Source organism: Sorex fumeus, unplaced genomic scaffold (assembly GCF_029834395.1).
Source record: "Sorex fumeus unplaced genomic scaffold, SorFum_2.1 ptg000236l, whole genome shotgun sequence".
Taxonomy (NCBI): domain Eukaryota; kingdom Metazoa; phylum Chordata; class Mammalia; order Eulipotyphla; family Soricidae; genus Sorex; species Sorex fumeus.
The window spans coordinates 732,576-742,806 of record NW_026606293.1 but is presented as its reverse complement, the minus strand read 5'-3'; positions in this window follow the sequence as shown (position 1 = coordinate 742,806).

The window sequence follows — 10,231 nt, the reverse complement described above, 5'->3', positions numbered from 1 at the left end:
ATTGTGAAGGTTCTGCTGTTAGCTTCAGACCTTTATATGTGTATAATTGTCACAACATCCACCACCAATCTTTGAGTGCTATCCCACCACGAAAAAGACCGTGCTGGTTCCTTCCACTACCAACTCCTTCTCTCTGAGAGTCACCATTGTGTTCCTTCAGTCTAGAAAGTTTGTTATTTTCTTTCCTTTTTACTGTTTTTGGTGAAGCAAGAGAGTTTTATTATTTTTTAAAACTCAAACTAATTGATTTTTGGGGGGGTCAGACCCAGTGAAGCTCAGGGGTTGCTGCTAGCTCTACCCTCAGTAATTACTCCTCACTGTACTCGGGAACCACATGGTTTTGTATTTTAGGCCATATCTTGCTCTGCTCAGGTCTTACTTCTGGCTTTGTACTCAGGAATCACTCCTGACAGGTTTGGGAGAAAATATGCTTTGCTGGGGACCAAACCCAGGTCTCCTGCATGCAAGGCACACACCTTACTTAAATACTCTGTCAATCCTTGAGAATTAACCATTTTGTCATAGACTCGCAGACTGTGACTCTCAGGGTTGATATCTCGGCTCTGAATTCAGGATTCCATGGTTCTGAAAGTTCCATCATTCCTTTAAGTTTCGAAGTTTATTTAAACACTGATTTACAAAGTAGCCAGTCCCAACACTGAGAAAGCCTGTAGATTTTAGTCACAAAGCCTGTAGATTTTGCACACCTGAACTTTCAGCATGTTAATTTCTGGGTAAGGCTCTGTTCTGAGAGAGTGGAGTCTCTCCAGATGCATGACTGCGATTTTGCTGTTGGAGAGTGAGCAGCTTCTGGGGCTCAGTTGGAACAGGCCCTGGGCTGGCCCCTGAGGTCTCAGCCATGCATGGGTGATAGAAGGAGTTTTGGCTGCTGCTTCATCTCTTTCATGATTTTGAGTCTCTGGAGCAAGAACAATAGATGAACCTACACGGAACGGTGGGTGATTCATGGGTTTTACTGCCAGAGCTTCTAGAAGTACCAGGGAGGTAAGGGGAGGGAGCCCATCCCAAGTCAAGATATCAGCCACAAAAACTTGCATACTTGAATTTTCAGCAAGGTAATTTCTCAATAAGGCTCAATCCTGAAACAACGGGGTCCATTCAGAGAGAAGGCAGTGTGGGCTGGCTTTCCCACCGTGTAGAAAGTTTTCTTGCATTCACAGGGTTTCTCTCCTTCATGAATCTTCTCAAGTTCAGTGAGGTTTCATTTCATGGATAATCTTTGCCTACGTTTCATGCTCTAAGGGTCTGTCTCCTTTGTAAGATATGTTGTGTATCGGGTGACCTTATTTGTTGTAAAAAGTTTTCATCCACACTTTACATTCATAGGGTTTCTCTCCTGCACGAATTATGTTGAGTGAGGTACAATTTTATCAAAAAGGTTTTCCTGCATTCTTTGCAATAAACAGGGTTTTCACGTGTATGAATTCTATATTGTTTAATGAGATATGATTATAAGGAGAAAGTTTTCCTGTTTACTTTCCATTCACAGGTTTTCTCTCCATGAATTTCATTCCTATTCAGTGAGGTATAATTTTTTTTTCTACTTGAGTCCCACCTGGTGATGCACAGGGGTTACTCCTGGCTCGCACTCAGGAATTACCCCTGGCGGTGCTCAGGAGACCATATGGAATGCTGGGAATTGAACCGGGGTTGGCCGCGTGCAAGGCAAATGCCCTACCTGCTGTGCTATCGCTCCAGCCCAATGTGAGGTATGATTTAAAAGGAGAGTTTTCCTACATGTATAGGGTCTCCTCTCATGGTTAGTGAGGTTTGATTTCAATGAGAATGTTTCCCTACATTTACAGGGTTTCTCTCGTGTGAATCCTGTTATGTTCAGTCAGTAATGACTTAATGGAGAAAGATTTCTTCCTGCATTCACAGCATTGGTAGGGTTTATCACATGTGAATTCTAATGTTTAATCAGACATGACTTACAAGAGAAAGATCTTCAGCATTCAGTACATGAATTAGGTTTCTCTGTTGTTTGAGTTCTTATGTTGAATGAGAGAGGATTTCACTGTGAATGTTTTCCAACATTTTTTTTTTGTGCATAGGATTTCTCTTCTGTATGAAATCTTCCATGTGGAATTAGATCTGGCTTCATTGAGAAAGTTTTCTACATTGTTTTTATTTGTGTTTCTCTCCTGAGAGACTCTGTTTTGAGTTATCTATCATCCATGGCTCTACTCCTTGTTTTATTTTTATTTTTTCATGGATCTACTCTTTCTTCAACTTGATGATTGCTTCAGGTGTGATGACAGAGTGTCCCAATGATTCCAAGTTCTGTAGTTTTCCAGTGTCTCCTCACTTAATAGGGTCCTCTGTTCATCAGCCAGGAACTGCCATTCTTTCCACGTGAAGTTCACACACTCCTCCTCAAACAGCACCGTCCCCAGAGGTGATTTCATTGGTATCTTTTAGAAATTCGGTGAGCTCTTGAAGTAGAGTTGAGGAAGATTGGGAAAACTGGCATGACTGGCTCCTGTTTTTTAAGAGTCTTATATTTATGGTTTGATCAGAAGATTGCACAATTTCATGATCATGCCAAGTTAGAATCTTTCCTTCCTATACCTGCTGTCTGTGCTCTTCTGCTGCCTTACAACCTGTGTTTGGTACCAAGGTCTTCCAAAATGAATTTTATTGAAGCAACCCATCATGTGGAGCGACTTTTGCCCATGACGACCCTGGCAGCTGCAAGTTCTGGTGGAAAGCGTCATTGGAATTCTGATGGGCTCTGCAGGAAATCTGTTGAAAACCAGAAGAACTGTGCCACCCCTTGAACACCAGGGTATTTTTCCATGGTGACCTCTGACAGGGAAAGTGTATCGCTTGAGCTCTGCCCCTCATTATGCTTATCCCAAATTGATCCTCTCTGGGGAGAAGTAATCTATTCTTGGTTAATTTTCATTTTTCTGGGTGGAGGCTGGTGGAGATGGGTATACCACCAGGTCTCAGGGCTTATTCTTGATATTAAGCTCAGGAATCGATCCTGGGTGAGCTGTGTGCAGGGCAAGTTTATTAGTCCTAAGGCTATAGTGAACATCATTGAAATTGGTATGAGTATGTCAGGCAATCTGTTAAATAGTTTTTGTAGGATGGTCAGGATAATGGGGGTAATCTGCTCCCCCCCCTTGGTGAACACAAACTTTTCTTCCACTTCCTAGTTTCCTCTAATAAGTAAATTATATTTCTGGTACCCTTCACCTGTTTTGTTCCCCCCCCCCCCCCAACAATTGATCCAGCCGTGCCTGTTGTACTGGCTCTCTAGCTCTCTTTTTAAAAAATTTTTTTTTTAAACTCAAAAATGTAAAGCACAAAACCCTGATGTGGGTATTCCTAAGAGATTGAGTTTTTCAGAATAGCAGCTCCTTCCATCGTTGAATGAGGTGTGGAAAGAGGAAGCTAGCCACAAGCCAGTTGTGTCATGGAAAGGCTCTGGGCTTCCCCTATAGCTCCAGGACTGAATTTGAGTCAGCCACGAGCAAGGCAAACTCCCTATGCTCTGTATTCTGAATCTAGCCCCTTCTGTAATATTTTGGACAACTCGCTCATTGTTTTATTTATTTAATCATGAGCTTCTGCAATCTCACTGAAAGTGGAAAGGGAATATATAATAATATGAAACTGAAAGGAAAGCACTAGCATCAGAGGACATGAGTATGTATGGGATGGAGGGCTCCTGAGGAACAGAAGGAATGGTGTTGTGGTTTAGTTGTTTTGTTTTGTTTTGTTTTGTTTTGGGACCACACCTAGCGATGCTCATTGGTTATTCCTGACTCTAAACTCAGGACTTAATCCTGGCAGAACTTGAGGAACCATATTAGATGCTGTGGATTGAAGGTGGATTCAAGAAGTAAAAGGCAAATGTCCTACTCACTATTTAGTGCTCTTGTCCAATGTTCTGGTAGTTCTAAGAAAAATCCTAAGCCAATTCTTGTCCACAGTCTGAGATCATATTTTGGGTGCTCTTGCCATTTCAGGATGCAAAATGCTTCCTGGGTTCCACAATATTCATTTCCTATTCGAGCATTCCAAAATCTTTGTTCCTGCCATCCAACCAGTCAGTTTGATGTTGCAGGGGCAAACCTGGGAGTCTTTTGTGTTGTGTCCTGCTTTTGCCATGGACAAGATGCCAGGATTGGTGTGCTCCTAGATGAAATTCTCCTTACTCAGCATCTCCTTAATTTTTTCCTTTTTAAAAAAACTTTTAATTGTAGCCTTTGACTATCCAGTGGTTTGTGATGTGCCCTCCTAGGGCCTCACTCCTATCCCTGCATTCATGACAGGAGAATGCAGGAGTCTGGCGACCAAGTGAGAGTTCATCATCGACAGGCACAGTTTTGGGGGGAGGGTGTGGCTTGCTCCCCATGAGGGAGACCCAGTGCTCCCAGTCTTTCTGAGGCAGTTTGGACGCTTTTCAGTGATGTTGATGGCTTTTTAATTATTTATTTTCACATCTGGATGGCAGTGGTAAATGATGCGTATAGTTTTGGGCCTTTACCACTGGAAAAAAAAACCAGATAAATAATTTAATAAAAAATATATATACACCTGATGTCTTTAAGACTTGTTCTGAAAGAGACTAGGCTAGGGTTATTAAAAAGAAAGAGAGAAAAGGTATTTACTGTAGGAAGTTTCTAGAACCTGCATATGCATACGCTGCATTGGTCCCATCAGAGATACTTTTTCTGAAGCATCTGAACTTTGGGACGGTGGGGCTGGAGGAACTTAGGAGGGGTCTGTAGTGTGGAGGGGGTCCTGGGTGCAGGGGCCTCGGGCTCAGGGTCCGGGTTCAGGTCAGCGGCATAGAAGATCAGATAGACGAGCAGGGGTTTCAGCAGGTGGACCTTATCCTGCAGCTGCGCTGTGAGGGGGTCTCCCAGGATCTGAACAAGGCGCCAGTCTGCTTCTTCACGTCCTGCACGATGATGTTGCCTTGCTGCGGTCTGGCTTTCACTGTCTTGATGATCAAATCCTTGCAATTGATCAGGGACCTCCGCAGGTGCTCTGCAAAAGCTGTAGTGGTAGGTCGGTTGAAATGTTCCGCATAACATAGCCTGTTCACTTTCTTTCTTCCTTTTGGGGTCACACTCCATGGTATGGAGGTTTTTCATCTGGCTCAGTCTCAGGAATTACTCCTGATGCTGTTTGGAGGACCCTGTGAGTCAGAATCTCCTATTGATGAGTACTAATCTGCTGGTGCTGTTATTTTGGGAAAGCAGGAACTTTTGTAACCAAAGCCTTTCTTACTGGTACTAAGCAAAAAAATTCTGCTGACTTTGAAAGTCTGCACTTCCCTGCACAACTATTGGATTTTTTTCTCCTATCCCATTCCAATCCATCTGTCAGGTTTCCTCCTGCAGGCAGATCTCATTTCTGTTGTTTTTGGGACATTTGTGGACTCTCTTTTTTTTTTTAGCTCTCTGAATTTTCAATTCTTTTGAATTGATCTGAGAATTTGTTCCTTATTCCAGCCCCACAAGATTTTAATTGCTCCAGATATGTAGTACACTTTGAAGATGGAAATAACAGGTTTATGGGGTGCTCTAAAGGTACTTTTGCGCCGTCCTTCATTGCACATCAGATTTCTTTTCTCCCACATTTGGAGAAGTACATGAGGCATTGGTTGCAGTCCTGCCCTCACGTGCAGTTTTAGGAAATAGAGATGTCACTCTGAAGGTGATTGAGGTCCTTTAATTGTCTACACAGTGTGGAATGTGTCAAGGTTCTCTGTAGTCTACCTGCTGCCTAGAGAGCAGGGTCATCTTACACCATGTTATCCCTCTGCTGAATAACAGGAGGAATAATAGTACTTGGTATCTTTAATAGTGGTGACCAAGAGAGATGGATGCCTTTAAATCTTAAGGAATGTCTCTGCACAAATATTATATGAGAAGTCATTCATTACCAAAAAGGAATGACTAAAAATGATCACATCGCTGAATAAACGGTGGGTATGTTATGTTAGTTACATAACTGACTGTGGCCTCAATAAGTTGACCAATTTTGAGAGATCAGGGTCCCCAAATAGGACTCTAAAATAGAGCAGATACTTTATATATTCAGAAGAAACTTTATAAACGTTTTTTTATCTGCTTTACATTGATAAGGTTTTTCGTCAGCGTGACTTCCATATTGTTGAATTACATATTCTAGTGGGAAGATTTCCGACATGATTTACACCCCTAGGATTTCATACTGTATGAATTTGATGATGCTGAATTCTGCATGACTTTTGTGAGACTGTGTATGTTTCACATTTGAAATGTTTGTCTTCAGAGTGACTTCGATATTGTTGAATTAGATGTTTTTTCAGTGGGAAAGATTTCCTACATGCTTGCTTGCTTTGCATGCAGCCCTTCAGTTTGATGCCTGGCATCCCAGTACTCTGTCTTAACATTTGATGTTTGCTATTTTGCTGAGAGATATCAGGTGATACTGTGTTACTGTTACTGTGTTTTGCATATCGAATACATCACAGGTAGCTTGCCAGGCTCTGCTGTGAGGGCAAGATACTCTCAGTAGCTTGCCGGGCTCTCCGAGAGGGGCGGAGGAATCGAACTCGGGTCGGCCATGTTGGCTGTGTGAAAGACAAACGCCCCACCGCTGTGCTATCACTCCAGCCCTCCAGGTGATAAGTGTTTGGTATTTTCTTAATATCTTACAGACAAATACCAATTGATAAGCCTCTTGAGGATTTGACTTGCATTACCCTGATCTTTCACTTGCCTGGAATATTCTATTTTCATGATTCTAGCAAGTAAACAACTCGGAAGTCAAGAATGTAGCTTCTTTTGGAGAAGCTTGATCTGATTGGTAAGGGCCACTAGAATTTTGATTTTGCTCACTTATACTTAAGTATTTCTATAGCTGAGGCAACCCTGCATCAGGTAAGATGCTTCCCTTGTATGTGGTCGACCGGGTTTGATCTCTGGCATCTGTATAGTTGCCTGAGTGCAAAGCCAAGAGTAAGCCCTGAGCAGATTGTGCGCTGGACCGGACTGGGATTGATCCAAATCCAGCAGAGAAAATGCTGTAACTTGCATGGGATTGGATGGACTTCTCGTAAGTAAAGAGAATCAGAAAGAACAAAGGGCTCATCAAGTAGTCTCAGCTCTATGAGTTGTAAGGAAAGAAGGTGCCACCCAAGGACAGTGGAAAGAAGACCAGGAGGATTATTCCATGGTTGGAAGCCTGCCTCAAAGGCTGGAGGATTCCCAAACTCTCCCTCTTTGGGTGTTTTAATTGAATTAGATACATTTTTGTGAGAACATTTTCCTGCCTCCTCCGTGATTATTACATGCTTTACACCCCTAGGATTTCATACTGTATGAATTTGATGATGCTGAATTCTGCATGACTTTTGTGAGACTGTGTATGTTTCACATTTGAAATGTTTGTCTTCAGAGTGACTTCGATATTGTTGAATTAGATGTTTTTTCAGTGGGAAAGATTTCCTACATGTTTGCTTGCTTTGCATGCAGCCCATCAGTTTGATGCCTGGCATCCCAGTACTCTGTCTTAGCATTTGATGTTTGCTATTTTGCTGAGAGATATCAGGTGATACTGTGTTACTGTTACTGTATTTGGCATATCGAATACATCACAGGTAGCTTGCCAGGCTCTGCTGTGAGGGCAAGATACTCTCAGTAGCTTGCCGGGCTCTCCGAGAGGGGCGGAGGAATCGAACTCGGGTCGGCCATGTTGGCTGTGTGCAAGACAAACGCCCCACCGCTGTGCTATCACTCCAGCCCTCCAGGTGATAAGTGTTTGGTATTTTCTTAATATCTTACAGACAAATACCAATTGATAAGCCTCTTGAGGATTTGACTTGCATTACCCTGATCTTTCACTTGCCTGGAATATACTCATTTCCTGATATATGTATCTGTCAGATTCCAGCAAGTAAACAACTCTGAAGTCAAGAATGTAGCCTCTTCTGGACAGGCTTGATCTGATTGGTAAGGCCCACTAGAATTTTGAGGTTACTGACTTATACTTAAGTATTTCTAGAGCTGGGGAAATCCTGCATCAGGTAAGATGCTTCCCTTGTATGTGGTCGACCGGGTTTGATCCCTGGCATCCGTAGAGTTGCCTGAATGCAGAGCCAAAAGTAAGCCCTCAGGAGATTGTGCACTGGACCAGGATGGGATTGGTCCTAAATCCAGAAGAGAAAATGCTGTAACTTGCATTGGATTGGATGGACTTCTGGTAAAGTTAAGAGAATCAGAAAGAACAAAGGGTTCATCGGGTAGTCTCACCTATATGAGGTGTAAGGAAACAAGGTACCACCCAAGGATAGTGGAAGGAAGACCAGGAGGATTATTCCATGGTAGGAAGCCTGCTTGAATGACTGGTGGATTCCCAGTGTCTCCCTCTTTGGGTTTTTAATTGAATTAGATATTTTTTTGTGAGAACATTTTCCTACCTCTTCCGTGAAAATTCATGTGAACTGTTACCTGTATGAATTTATTATTTTTGTCTTAGATGTTACTTTATTGAGAAAGGTTTCCCACCTTGTCCAACTTTGATAGTGTTGAGTTAGGTATGATTTCAGTGGGAACGATTTCCTACATGCTTTATACCCCTCGGATTTCTTCCTGTATGAATTTGATATTGTTGGATTCTACATGACTTTCATGAGAAAGTTTTACTACTTGCTTTACATTGATAAGGTTTTTCTTCAGAGTGACTTCCATATTGTTGAATTAGATATTCTAGTGGGAAAGATTTCCGACATGCTTTACACCCCTAGGATTTCATACTGCATGAATTTGATATTGCTGAATTCTGCATGAATTTCGTGAGAAAGTTGCTGTTTCAAATTTGCAATGTTTATCTTCAGAGTGACTTCCATCTTGTTGAATTAGATGCGATTTCAGTGGGAATGATTTCCTACATGCTTGCTTGCCTTGCATGCAGCCCATCGGTTAGATACCTGGCATCCCATTACTCTGTCTCAGCATTTGATTTTTGGTATTTTTCTGACAGATGCCAAGTGATAAGTGTTTGGTATTTTGTTAATACCCTGGATGGCTGATACCAATTGATAAGCCTCTTGAGGATTTGACTTGCATTACCCTGATCTTTCACTTGCCTGGAATATTCTATTTTCATGATTCTAGCAAGTAAACAACTCGGAAGTCAAGAATGTAGCTTCTTTTGGAGAGGCTTGATCTGATTGGTAAGGGCCACTAGAATTTTGATTTTGCTCACTTATACTTAAGTATTTCTATAGCTGAGGCAACCCTGCATCAGGTAATATACTTCCCTTGTATGTGGTCGACCGGGTTTGATCTCTGGCATCTGTATAGTTGCCTGAGTGCAAAGCCAAGAGTAAGCCCTGAGCAGATTGTGCGCTGGACCGGACTGGGATTGATCCAAATCCAGCAGAGAAAATGCTGTAACTTGAATGGGATTGGATGGACTTCTCGTAAGTAAAGAGAATCAGAAAGAACAAAGGGCTCATCAAGTAGTCTCAGCTCTATGAGTTGTAAGGAAAGAAGGTGCCACCCAAGGACAGTGGAAAGAAGACCAGGAGGATTATTCCATGGTTGGAAGCCTGCCTCAAAGGCTGGAGGATTCCCAAACTCTCCCTCTTTGGGTGTTTTAATTGAATTAGATACATTTTTGTGAGAACATTTTCCTGCCTCCTCCGTGAATATTAATGGGGACTGTTAGCTCTATGAATTTATTGCCTGTACGGAACTTTCGTGAGAACGTTTTACTACGTGCTTTACATTGATAAGCTTATTCATCAGAGTGATTTCCATATTGTTGAATTAGATATGATGCTAGTTGGAAAGATTTCCTACATGCTTTACACCCCTTGGATTTCATACCGTATGGATTTGATATTGCTGAATTCTGAATGACTTTCTTGGGAATGTTTTGCTACCTGCTTTAAATTTAGAAGGTTGCAGTAGCCGATCTGTTTGATCCCCAGCATCCCAGTACTCTGTCTCAGCATTTGATGTTTGGTATTTTCCTGATAGATACCAAGTGATATGTGTTTGTTACTGGGTCACTTGCAGGCAGATACCAGGTGATAAGCCTCTTGAAGTTTTGACTTGCATTGCCCTGATCTTTCACTTGCCTGGAATATACTATTTTCCCAATATATGTGTCTGCCATATTCTAGCAAGAGAACAACTCGGAAGTTAAGATGTTAGCTTCTTCTGGAGAGGCTTGATGTGATTGGGCAAGCCCA